The 12854-nt window shown below is 42.4% G+C and overlaps 1 protein-coding gene and 1 non-coding gene across 2 annotated transcripts in view; both read right to left on the bottom strand.

Annotated features, from left to right (window-relative positions):
- The window catches only part of TET1 (tet methylcytosine dioxygenase 1), a 646721-nt gene that overhangs the window by 535221 nt on the left and 98646 nt on the right, over nt 1-12854 (bottom strand). The gene's annotated exons all lie outside the window — the stretch shown is intronic.
- Nucleotides 2007-2088, bottom strand: TRNAS-UGA. Its single transcript has one exon. It is a non-coding gene; the product is annotated as a tRNA-Ser (tRNA).

The following is a 12854-nucleotide window of genomic DNA, read 5'->3' as shown; positions in this document are numbered from 1 at the left end:
CCCATCACCTCGAGTTAGCTTGGCTGATGGCAAGGGATTACAAGAGAGATGTAGTTCAATTTCTTCTGGAGAGCTACAGGTTTCCCATCCTTGGACCAATGGAACAGTCTGTCACCCAGGTACCGAAAATTGTCACTTCATGTCGACAGCTAGGCAGCACTGCTGAAACGGATAGATCAGAAGAGATGTAGGGGAAGCAATAACACCCAAGCGCAAGCTGCTGATGAGTATCGCAGCATCCAAAGCCATTCTTTATTGTGTAAGGCGGTTTTATTACTTGCTTTGTAATTACATCAGCTTTATAACATTTCATTCGCTGCCAGCCAACCACCCCAAATCACCTTACCGTTTCCTTTGTTATGAATTTAGAAAGGGATGGCAATTGCTATCAGGAAATTAAAACCGCGCAATGACCGTATGACTCATCTTCAGTAGCACTTGCCGCAGCTGATGAAGACGGTGCCATTGTCCCATTTCTCAAAATCAAAGGAAGCAATCCCTCTTGTGACTTAGTCACTGTGAGATAGGGATTTTGAGTGACAGACCTATTTCCTTTCATGGTACTCTGCATTACGTAAGTTGTGTCTCAATTTTGGAGGCATGGGTTACATCGCAAATTAGACTTCAAAAGCACTGAACTTATTTTATAGCCCCAGATCCCAATCTGCTCTTTGTTTTTCACAGGTTGGAGCTACAGAAGCAATTTTGTGGTTAACTGCCCTAGTCAGTCAACCTTGACTCATGACAACCCTGTGGATGAGACATAACTAAGGACCTTTGCCCTCCAAAGGGGTAGGAGCCATTCCCCCTTGGCCATCCAATAGACTGCATTGGTATGTTTCAGGTGTACCAGAGGTCCCATAACATACATTATTGCAAGCAGCAATCATGGTGGCCGACTTTGGGATGGTGTGTCTTCATCCTCTGTGGTTATTTTCTTATATCCCACCTTTCTTCCAATATTGGGACTCAAGGCGGTGAACAGCAGGTTTAAAACAGTACAATTTAAAAACAGTACAAGGTTAAAATTTAAAAACAACAACAACATGCAGTTTAAAAAACAATTGAACCATTTGAAAAGTTAAAACAGTTATGAGTTAAAATCAGATATTACAATACAAACCTTTACATTTTTTAAACCTGCACAACATTCTTTACACCATGCGGTGTATATAAACATAATACATATACACAGTTTTATATATTATTTATATTTAAATTACCCCCCCCTCTCTCTCTGTGTGTGTGTGTGTGTATATATATATACCCTATGAAATTTATGGGGGTGATCATAAGTTGACAGGAAACTTGAAGGCGCATAAATACACACACATAAATGCGTTATATATATGTGTGTGTGTGTATAATATAATCCTTTTTGTGTGTGTGTGTGTACTTTTAAGGATTAACACAAGATCTGTACACATTCTTCAAGCGAAGAAGGTGTGATTTACTATATTTATCCTCTGATAAATGAACATGGTCATCATGGCTGCATTCACACTGCAGAAATAATCCGGTTTGACACCAGTTTGAACTGCCATGGCCCAGTGCTATGGAATTCTGGGAACTGTAGTCTCTTGTGGCACCACAGACTACAATTTCCAGAATTCCATAGCACTGAGCCATGGCAGTTCAAACTGGTGTCAAACCAGATTATTTCTGCAGTGTGAATGCAGCCAGTAACAACTAACATCTGAGGAATGTGATGATAAAGCTTAAAAAGGCTTCCATGTAAACACCTTTCATACAAAGAGCTTTAATCTTGAAGATTAATAGAAAGAGAAAGACATCTGCGACAGTCTTTAGAAAAATCATTTCTGGAGGCCTCATTTTGTTTCAAATCATGACTTCAAGTGTCAAATAAGTAGGATTTCCAATGACGACAGCCACCCAGGAAAGATGAACATTGATTTTTTTCCCCTTAAGACGGAGGTTTACTGTTTTAATTAATTTATTAATGAATTATACTGAGATATTGTCATTAAAAGAAAGTCCTCCATTTTCGCAGCGAGCAGGGTTCGAACCTGCGCGGGGAGACCCCATTGGATTTCAAGTCCAACGCCTTAACCACTCGGCCATCGCTGCCACGTAAGAACACCGACGCAAGAACGCATTTCACACTACCGAAGGTGGCGCGCGAAATCACCTCACCTGTCACTCTAAGGCAAAACAACCAATCAGAAAACAGAACCCTCTCCCTTCGTCCAATCCGAACCGGGCAAAGGAGGACTGTTGCCCAGGCAACGGCTCCTCCGAACGTCTGCGGAATCTCTGAGGGGAAAACGTTAGAAACGTTGGCATTCGAACTTTGCCTCAGGGAGCAACTCCCCTCAAGTTCCTCCCTCACACAAACGTTTACGCCTCCCTGCTACCAATGTCTCCTTTTTATTTTGTCAAAATTAATATTCTCCTTTAAAAAAAGTATAATATAATATAATATATAATATTATATAGTATATTTTCCTCCTCCCAGCTTACTATTAAAGTTAGGGTCAATTCAAAACACACTGCAGAAATAAACCAAACAATAATGGCACAGTGCTGGGGGGATCTTGGGATCTGTAGTTTATTGTGAGCTCTCTGACAGAAAAGGCTAAACGTCTCACAAAACTACAGTTCCCAGGATTCCCTAGCACTGTGCCAAGGCAATTAAAGCGGTCTCAAACTGGATTACTTCTGTTCTGAGCCGTCATTTCAATAAATAAATAAGTAAATAAATAAAAAATGGCAAGATTCATATAAAGAAGAGTGAGGATACTTCATGCCAACTCTGGCTGCATCTACACTGCAAAATTAATGCAGGCTGACACCGCTTTAACTGCCATAACTTTTGGATGGTTTTTGTTAACATATTGCTTTAAATAGATTATTTTAGTTGGGTTTTTTTAATTTAATTTTTTTGAGGTGTTTTAATTTTGTAAGCTGCCTTGGGTCCCTTCCTGAGAGAAAGGTGGCATAGAAATGTAAACAAACAAACAAAAAATGGCTCAGTGCTATAGAATGCTGGGATCAGTGGCATAAATGGCCTGTTTCTGTGGAAATGAGGCTCAGGGAGAGAAGAAAGGAGAGGCCCCAGATTTTTATTATTATTACTATTATTTCAAATTTAAACTAAACTAGAATAAAATCACTTTTAATTTTTTAATTTAATTTTTATTTTTTTAAAAATTATCTCACACTCTTTTACACTCTTCCAGTTCCAGATATGCAAATATGCCACATATACACACACAGCCTCAATGTGTGTGTGTGTGTGTGTGTGTGTGTGTGTATACTATTTTTTTAAAATTAATTTTTTTAGTCTTTTTAAATTTCCTTGGAAAAACATCCCATTTTACCAAATTTCCACTTCAAGCACACGAAACTATACATGTGTAAATACATTTAGGCTGTGCATATGATATTGTAATTTAAAGGCGTAATTTTAATTTTGCTAGTTGTTTATGTCACAACTATTACCGTTAGAATCAGTGGTATAAGGGAATAATGATTTATGAGTAACATTAGTACAAAAAGCATGACTAAGGATTCTGTATGGTGTGCTATGGTAGGAGGTTAATGGGGGTGTGTGACACCATGAGTTACTGCACCGGGTAACACCAACCCTAGTGATGCCACTGCTACTCCATAAGTTTAATAGGGTTTCTTGGACAAGGAATAATGAAAGGTAGTTTTGCCAGTTCCTTCCTCAGGAATATAGCCCGCAGTACTTGGTATTCATTGTCAGGCTCCCTTTCAAGTACTAACCATGGTTAGCCCTGCTTTGCCCTTGAATTCAGAACATTTTTCTCAGAGACCCCTCAGCCTAGGAGAGCGCCCCATCCTATATTGCTGAAGCCTGGTCATGGTTGCAATTGATAGCGGTTGTGCTGCAACAAGTGACCATTTAAAAATTTCCACCCAAATCTTGGATCAACACTGTGTATTTGCAGCCTTGAGGAAAACGTTGGGACTGGGACTGCCTGAGACTTGCAGAGGATGACACCTACGACTCAGTGGACTCTCCCTCCTTGGAAGTCTTTAAACAGAGGCTGGATGGCTATCTGTTGGGTGTGCTTGGATTGAGAGTTCCTGCATGACAGGGGGTTGGACTGGATAGCCTTTGTGGTCTTTCCAACTCTATGATTCTATGATTCTATGACTCCTCCTCCCCTAAAATCATGGTCCCATCAGGAGCCAAAGCTAGTTAAAGTTATTCTGTCACATGAAGCAGAAGTTTCCACAAGTCTCTTCCCATTTCTGGCAGTGAAAATACAATAATAGCAAAGTACATAGGCAACAATATGCTGACCTTTCATGACAGCCCCAAAATGCAGGCTGAGACAATAATCTTATCCTGCCAAATAGACAGTGTGGCTGGCCTTGGTAGGAACCTTAACATGTGGGATCCTTGCCATCATGGTTTGGGGCCATGCCAAGTCTTTGTCAGTGTTGATGCTGGCTGTGTCTTTCTTCTACAAGTGCAGAATTAAATACACAACTCATTCCTTGCCACCTGTTTGTTCTTCTTGGGTTGTGTTGTGTCGCTTCCAGTTGCAATTTAGAGTGACCCTAAAGCAAACCTATCACAGGGTTTTATTGGCAAGATTTGTTCAGAGGGGGATTGCCTTCGCCTTCCCCTGAAGCTGAGAGAATGTAACTCCCCCAAGGTCACCTAGTGAGTTTTCAGGAGTGAGTGGGGATTTGAACCTTGGACTCCAAAGTTGTAGTCTAAAGCTCAAACTACACCATGCTGGCTCTTCTCCTTTCCTGTTCCAATTCACCCAGAACGTAGGACACCATAATCTCATTTGTAGACTGCCTGTTTGTCCAAGGAAGTTGAAATTAGTTGTGTGAAAGGAATAATTTTTTCAGGACAAAAACAAAACAAAAGCAAACCACTCAACCAACCAACCAAAAAAGCACACACCCCCCCTAAATACTAACTGATATCCTTAGGTAATGTAGTGAAACTAGTGGGCTCATTTACCCAAGTAATTGTCTAATCCAACTATTCCCTAAAATCTCAAATCAAATTGGTCTCAGGCCTGATTTTATATATGTGTGTGGTGTGGTGGTGTTGTGTGTGTAATGAAGCTGTCAGATTGAATGGAGAGTCTCATGCCATATGCTTCACTAGGAGAAGATCTTGAGACAGATAGGGACATACTCTTATTGCAGCATGGATGATAACAGAAGTTATTTATTTCTGTCATAGACAGTTCTTTATGCTAAAAGTATTTTGCTCTTAAACTCTGTTGATCCTCTGCACAATGGAGATTTTCTCCGTTTATCTACTTTACATCTTTTCCCATAGGGCTCATATCAAGAAGTTTTCACAAAATCACATCTTTCCAAATGCATAGTTCTTCCCTTGGGAAACTGTTTTTCCTCTTTGTTTTCTTTTTATAGACTGAAAATCTAATTCACGAGAGATCTCGTAGTACTTTGAGTTATTGAAATAAAGAAGTTGGCAGCATGAGCTTTTCTAGAAATGCATCTGAGGACGTAGACTGAAGTCTACGGAAACTCTTGCTGCCAACTTCTTTCTTTCCATATCTCAAAGTTACTACAAGATCTCTCTACATACTGTTCTACAGACTAAGGGGCTGAACAGCTGAGCAAGAACAATCCTCTAATGCTTTAAATTATGTGTTGGAAGCCATTTATGTAAATAAACATATTCCAGATTTTCTGTCACACTCAAGTGACACCAAAACCGATTATGTTAAATATAATAAAAGTAATCTCAAGTCACCAGAGGCAGAAGAAACAGTTTTCCTAGAGGACAGTTTTACTCCCCTGAAAAAATGTCTACCTTTAATACCTACAGGGAAAAGTAAAATGATGACATTTGGATTTGAGATTGGGGCCCAGAATACGGCCACCATATCCCTAACCATCATAAGACAAATATGGGTAGTATTACAGGTGGGTGAACTCTCCCACTCTCATAAGAACATAAGAAGAGCCTTGTTGGATTAACCCAAAGCCTATCTAGTGCAGCATCTTGTTTCCCAAAGAAGCCCATATGCTGAGTATGGGGGGGAAAGCCCTTTCTACTGTTGTTTTTTAGTGATTAGTACTCACAGGTTTTGATCTGAGAATTAGTTATCACCACCATGCCTAGTCTCTATACAATTTATGTAGTGTGTCTTCAATACTAAATTAGTTTTTGGATGGTATTATCACTCATGAGAGGCAGCGTGGGGTAGTGGTCTGAACGTTGAAATACAACTTCGGAGACCAGGGTTCGATTCCCGCTTGGCCATAAACCCATGGGGTGACCCTGAGCAAACCTCCTCCTAACAAATCTTGCCAAGAAACTCCTAAGGGTTCACGTAAGTCAGAAATGACTTGAAGGCACACAACACACACACTTTATCAGTCAGGGCAATTCTTAGAGACTTCCTTCTTTGAAGATCTCTAGTTTGTTTGACTTGACATCTTTTTCAACATAGAGAGCACGAGCATGTTCACTGTGCTCTTCCTTGCCCTTCCTATACTATTTGTATCAAGATCTGACAGTATTTATTGTTATTTGGATTACTTTGTGCTCACGAGTTTGGTTCTTCCCAGTGTCTCTTATTATATCACTGGAAAGCTTCTCCAAATTTCTGGTTTCTTTCAAGAGGTGATTGATCTGCTCTGAGCAGATGAGCAGACAGGGACAAAATCCATCTGCTAATCCAAACTAGAGCAGACCCATTCAATTAACAGAATTGTACAGTAAATCAATTTGATTCAAATTATCTACCCCAGCTGTGTTTAAACCCTGTTTGCTCACCTTCATACTTTGTCCACTGCCCCTTCAACAGCTAGGATCCACTGGTGTTTGCAGACCTGGGAATTTGATTCAGATTTTATAACAAACCCGAGAAAATTTTGCAACAGGAAAAATTTATTGCTTCTTTGAGATGGTCTTTTTCAAGCCTGGGCTATGAATTTGCCTCAGTTAGGATTATGATGAAGTAATGACTTATGGAAAGTAGTTAGAAAATGACAGTTTAAAAGGTGTGTTTTGATCATATAGTGCTTCAAAAGTTTATAAGTAATTTGAAACCAAAAAGAAAGAAAAAAAAAGGGGGGGAATCTCCCTGCAGATTATGGATGAACTATCCAGTGCTAGAGTGCCCTCCAGTGCTCTTTGGAAAAATTGCAATCAGCTATTGCAAACAACAGCTCTACTATCAGAATGAGTGATTTTGGTAGTACAGTAGAGTGGGTCCTGCCCCCCCCCAATAACCATTGGTTGATTCTGTGGATTTGAGCACTGTGGGTTGAAATGAATTCAATCAAATCAAATATAAAATAAAATAAAAGATAGAATAAAAACCACTGTATAATTTAATATAAAATAAGTTTAATAATTAAAAATAAAAACAAAAATTAAATAAAATTAAATAAAATATATGAAATTATAATAAAATGAAATAAAAATAAATTAAATAAATAACATTCAGCTAAATTAAAAGATATAAATAAAAATACGTTTTGATGCCACACACTCTGAAGTTGCTTGGATGCTGGTGTGTAACATCTCCTGCCCATGGATAGGTGGGCCAGCTTCGTGGTGCTCCGGTGGTGCGGGTGTTTACATGCTGCCCACTGCAGGAGCACATAAAGCTGCAGTGAGAAGGGAAAAGTGGATTTTTGCTGGCTCAAAAGGGTGGCAATTTGTCTGCTTTTTGGGGAGATGGAAAAAAACCGGATTGAGTCGCGGTGTGTGGTTGCCATGGCCCCAAGCTGGCACTTCTCTCTCTGGGGGTGGTCTGTTCTGTCCCTATGTTGCCCAAAGTGCGGGTCCTGGAGGGCAGGCACTATATTTAATGGGGAAATTGATTTAGCTCAAAGGAAGCAGCGAGGGGCTTCGGGCAGCTGTGGCAGCCGGTTGAATGGGGCTCAGTACTCTGCTTTGTAGCACAGCCAGTAGGGGTCAAGCTTGAATCCCAAAGTTTTGCTTGAGTCAACGAAGTGCCCGGAGGGCACATTTTATAGGGAAAATGTGTTCAGAGGCAGTTTCTCAGGAGTTTTGATGGGATTTTCCAGGAGAAAGAATTGCCAGAGATGTGTGGAAATGGCAGAGGCGCGAATGTAAGTTTTACACAAGATGGTGTATTACCAGAGGGAAGTTGAATTTTTTGATCCACAGCTTTCTGGTAACACTTGATCTATCACCCATCATCCACTTCTATGTGAAGGGATTATGCAAATACCTATTTTAGGGCCAGTACCGACTGGACTAAAATCCACCTTCTGTGTGGCTGTAGGAGCTTGGGGGCATTGTGGCATGCACCAGCCCCTACACACACTGAGAAACCACAAAGGGGCTGTGGAAGGAGCTCTAAAGGTTTCTGCAGCCAAAAAAGGAGCAGTTAAAAACTGCTCCTTTTTGGGCTGGCACCGCAATAGATTGGGGCTGCAGTGAATGGTTGATGTGGCCCCAATCTGCCTTTGGTAGAGGTAGTTAAAGCTGGCCCTTCGGGGTGTCTGTTTCACCCCTTAATTCAGGGATAGGCAACCTTTTTGAGCCAGGGGCTGGGTTGCTGTCCCTCAGACAACTGGGGGGCCAAGCGGCGGGGGGGTGGGGTGGAGCTTCCACCCTCGGGGTGGGCGCGCATGCGGGGGTGGAGCTCCCACTCTGGGGACAGGGGCTTTCTCTGCTCCCTTTCCCACCTCCAGCTGTCTGAGAGACAGCTAGAAGTGGGGGGGGGGAATTGGAGAGGGGGTGACAGGTGCGCGCCTGCTCCTCCTGCCCTTCCTTGGTCCCCAGCTGCCTCTCATAGAACCAGTAAGGCCCATGGGAGCAGGAACATCAGGCGCGCGGCCCCTGTCCTGTCCTCGGCTTTGCCAGGCCTGAGGTGTCCTCCGAAGGACACCTCAGGGCTGCCAAAGCCCCATGGGGAGGAGGAGGCGTGTGCCTTCCCTCTCCTCCTTGGCCCCTTCCTTCGGCTGAACGGGCTCCAAGGGGCCCTTTCGGCCGAAGGGGACGGCGACCGAAACCACTCTCTTTTAAAGCAGACCTTTTATGTATTAAAAGCACTGAAATACACCGAAGTGCACTTTGGAAAGTCACACTGTTCTCACCTGCAGAAAGGGTGCATGTCCCACAAAACTTACATATCATCATCATCACCACCACCACCATCACCACCATCTCATTGTCAAGCAGACCTTTGCATTGAAGCACTGAAAATCACAGAAATGCACCTTTGGAAAGTCACACTGTCTCACCTGCAGAAAAGAGTGCTTGTCCCACAATCTGACATATCATCGTCATCATCATCATCACCCTCTCATGTCAAAGCAGATCTTTTAGCATGAAGCACTGAAAATACACAGAAATGCACTTGGAAAGTCACACGTCTCACCTGCAGAAGCGTGCATGTCTTCTTCTTCTCCTCCTCTCTGCTCCTTCCTTCCTCCTTCTTCCTTGTTCTTCCTTCCTCCTCCCCTCCCTCTCACTGCTCTTCCTTCCTCCTCCCTCCTGCTCCCTCCTCTTCCCTGCGGACCCCCACTCCTTCTCCCCGGCCCGCGGCTGTGGAGCAACTGCGGCTTGGGAAAAGGAGCAGGGGGCATCCCCGCCTCCTTCTCCCCAAGCCTGCGGCCCCACATGCCTCTCCCCGCCTGTGGGAGGGCCAAGGCTTCCCCACAGGGCGAGGGGAAGGAGCGCGCCGCTGGCCCCAGCGCTTTCCCCCGCTCCTCTGAGAGGGGCAGAGGCCGTCCCAGAGGGGCAGGGGGAAGGAGCGCGCGGGCCAGCCAGTTGCTTTCCCCGCCCCTATATGAGGGCAGAGGCCGACCCAGGGGCGGGGAAGGAGTCGGCCGGTGGCAATCGGCGGCAGGGCCGGCTGGGGCTGCTCCTACGGTGCCCACGGGCCTGATCCGGCCCGCGGGCCGTGGTTGCCGACGCCTGCCTTAATTGATCCATCCTGGCTAAGTGCCCTTGAGTTTCCTCCAGTGCGACAAGAGGATCTGCGAGATAGTTGTTTCCTGCACTGGAGTGCCCTTTCGGCTCTCACCCAATATCCCTTTTAATATTAAATTGATATCAAAGATCAACCAGGTGTGTGTGAGCAGGACTAGACCTGGGGTAACATTTAGTTTTAATTTGTATGCAGCAACCTATATTTTTAAAAGTAATGTATAGAAGAGACCGTCTTACTACCTCCTTGGAGACCTTTAAGAGGGCAGTTAAGACGGATCTCTTCCAGCGAGCATACCCACCGGATTTTGTTAAGATACATAGATCCACCTCCTTGAACAGGATTGGAATATCTTTTCCACTGTCGCTTTTTGATATCTTATTTTTAATGTAATTCTTATATATTTTATGTTGCGCTTGTATTTGTATTTTTATATCGGTTGTAATCCCACCTTGATCCCTCCAGGAGAGCCGAAAATATAATAAAAATGTATTTATATATTATTATTATTTTCTTTATTATAGTTGTATGTTTTTAAGTATGCTTTCGGTTTTAAATTCTACATTGTTTAATTGTATTTAAGGGGGAGTAGGTTGAGGGGTTGGACTGTACTGTACAGTGGTGCCTCGGGTTACGAAATTAATTCGTTCGTGGCCACCGTTCGTAACCCGAAAAGCCTTCGTAAGCCGAATTGCCATAGGCGCTAATGGGGAAAAGCGCGATTCGTGTCGAAAAAGCCGAAAAAAGCACCCAAAATTTTTTTCGTACCCGAAACAACATTCGTAACCCGGAACAATGTTTTCCTATGGGCTTATTTTTTTTTTTTATCCCGAACAAATTTCGTAACCTGGGTATATTCGATACCGAGGTACCACTGTTATTTTAATCTGTAGCCACCCCGATTGCATTTGTAGAGAGGCGGGATAAGTCCACGGCAGCTGTGTAAATTGCAGCATGTACTGAGAGGTGCGCACTGTTTCAATGTCAGGGAGCGCAAAAACACCAAATTAAAAACACGCAAAAAAAAAAACTAGCACGGTTGAATCCCATAATTAAAGAGCTAATTGACAGGTGGAGATTATGAGCAGCTTCTTCCAGGATGTAAATATTTAGTTAAGAAATTGTATTAGATCAGTTTCAGATGGAAGGAAAGGGCAAATGGTGCTGCTAATACATCTGCAGAGAATATGGTCCTCTGAGGCAATCTGCTTTATTTTGTAAAACAATTATTTCCACAAATTGCACTATAGTGTAGTAGTGTAACTAGTAATTTTGTTCAGCAAAATAGGTCATGTGCTGCAGAGCTCTCTCCACTTCTTCAGCATAATACTGTACTTGATATCTTGGCTAGGAAGAGAGTGCCACCATCCGCAACACTGACCATGCCAGGCTAGGAATGCAAAGAATATTTCTTTACATGATTTTTGTGGGGTTTTTTTCCTTGTGCAAGACTGCACCCTTCTGCTGCAACTGGCTTCTGAACATAGAAAGCAGGAGTGTACCATCTTGTCCTTTATCTTCCTGTTCTTAAGTATTATCAAGTTGTCTTCAATTTATGGCAATCCTATGAATAATAGACCACCAATATGTAATGTTATTTTGTTTAAGTCCTGTGTAATAATTTCCAATAATTTCACACATTATTGTATGCTGCTGCTGCCTTCACCTCCTGCTCTTCCCCCTCCTCCCAAGAGTCTATGGAGATTACTGCATTCATTTAAAAGCAACTTATTCCTGACAGGATAAAGACACATTTAAATTTAAAAGCAGGTGTTATCATAGGCCTGTTACAGACTGCCAAAATAAAGCTGCTTTGGGTCTCTTTGGAGGTATGCTGTTTAAATGATGCATGCATCCTAAGAATCTGGAAGCAGCACCAAAGCTGCACTCCAGTGCTTAGGAATGGAGTATGGCTTTGGCGCGACCTCTAGACTTTTAGGACCCATGCATCGTTTAAATAGCATATCTCCAAAGAGACCCGAAGCAACTTTATTTTGGCAGTCTGTAACAGGTGAATCTCAGCTGGGGCCGGGCAAGCGCAACCCATATGTAGCCTGGATCCCAGCTGCGCTTATCCAGAGACTTTTCAAAAATGAGAGCTTGCTGTTTTTGAAAAGCTGCTGGATAAGTGCGGCTGGGATCGGGGCTACACACGGGTTGCATTCTCCTGCCTGCGGCTGCATGTGGTAACACCCGAATTTAAAAATAAACATGGCTTTATCCCATCAAGGATACGTCACTTTGAATTCAATGTGATAATCTCCTAAATTAGCCCATGCAAAGCTTGCATGTAAACTGCTGTCTAGATACATTCAAACCCAGGTCTGTCACCATATATTTGTGATTCAAGTATGCTATTCATGTGTGAAAACTAAGTAATAACTGATTAAACTTTAAGGACTGGGTACTCCACAATTGTCATCAACAGGAATGGTAGAAGGAGGGCTGTTGGCTGGCAAGAAATGTTAAGAGTGTACTTGTCTTGATAGATGTGCTTGAGAATAAAAATTGATAATACACTGAATAAATTTTGTCAATGGTCCAAGGGCAACTATTAATCTGGAACAATTGGATTTTCCTACTCCTTAAACAACAAGTAAAGTTTTAAATATTTTTATTGTTCAATAATCTTTATAAGAAATCATGAAGAACAACAAGCAAATAAACCTAGCCTTCTTACAACCTCTTGCACAGGAATAACAGCCCAACAACTAAAGCTTCAAATCACTTGGGGAAGATACCCATTTCCAAACAGGAGATCAAAGCCCCAAGGCATCACCACCATATGTATCATTTATAATTATAAACAGCAGCAAAAGAAAAATACTATTTACTGTTTAACTACTATCATTTATATCACATCACATTTTAAATCAATACATATAAAACATTCAGGACATAGCTGTTGGTTTTATCACTCACTTGCTTTTTCTGAAGAGCCCCTGCAAT

Source organism: Sceloporus undulatus, chromosome 3 (assembly GCF_019175285.1).
Source record: "Sceloporus undulatus isolate JIND9_A2432 ecotype Alabama chromosome 3, SceUnd_v1.1, whole genome shotgun sequence".
NCBI classification, from domain to species: domain Eukaryota; kingdom Metazoa; phylum Chordata; class Lepidosauria; order Squamata; family Phrynosomatidae; genus Sceloporus; species Sceloporus undulatus.
This window is presented reverse-complemented; position numbering and strand designations above follow the sequence as displayed.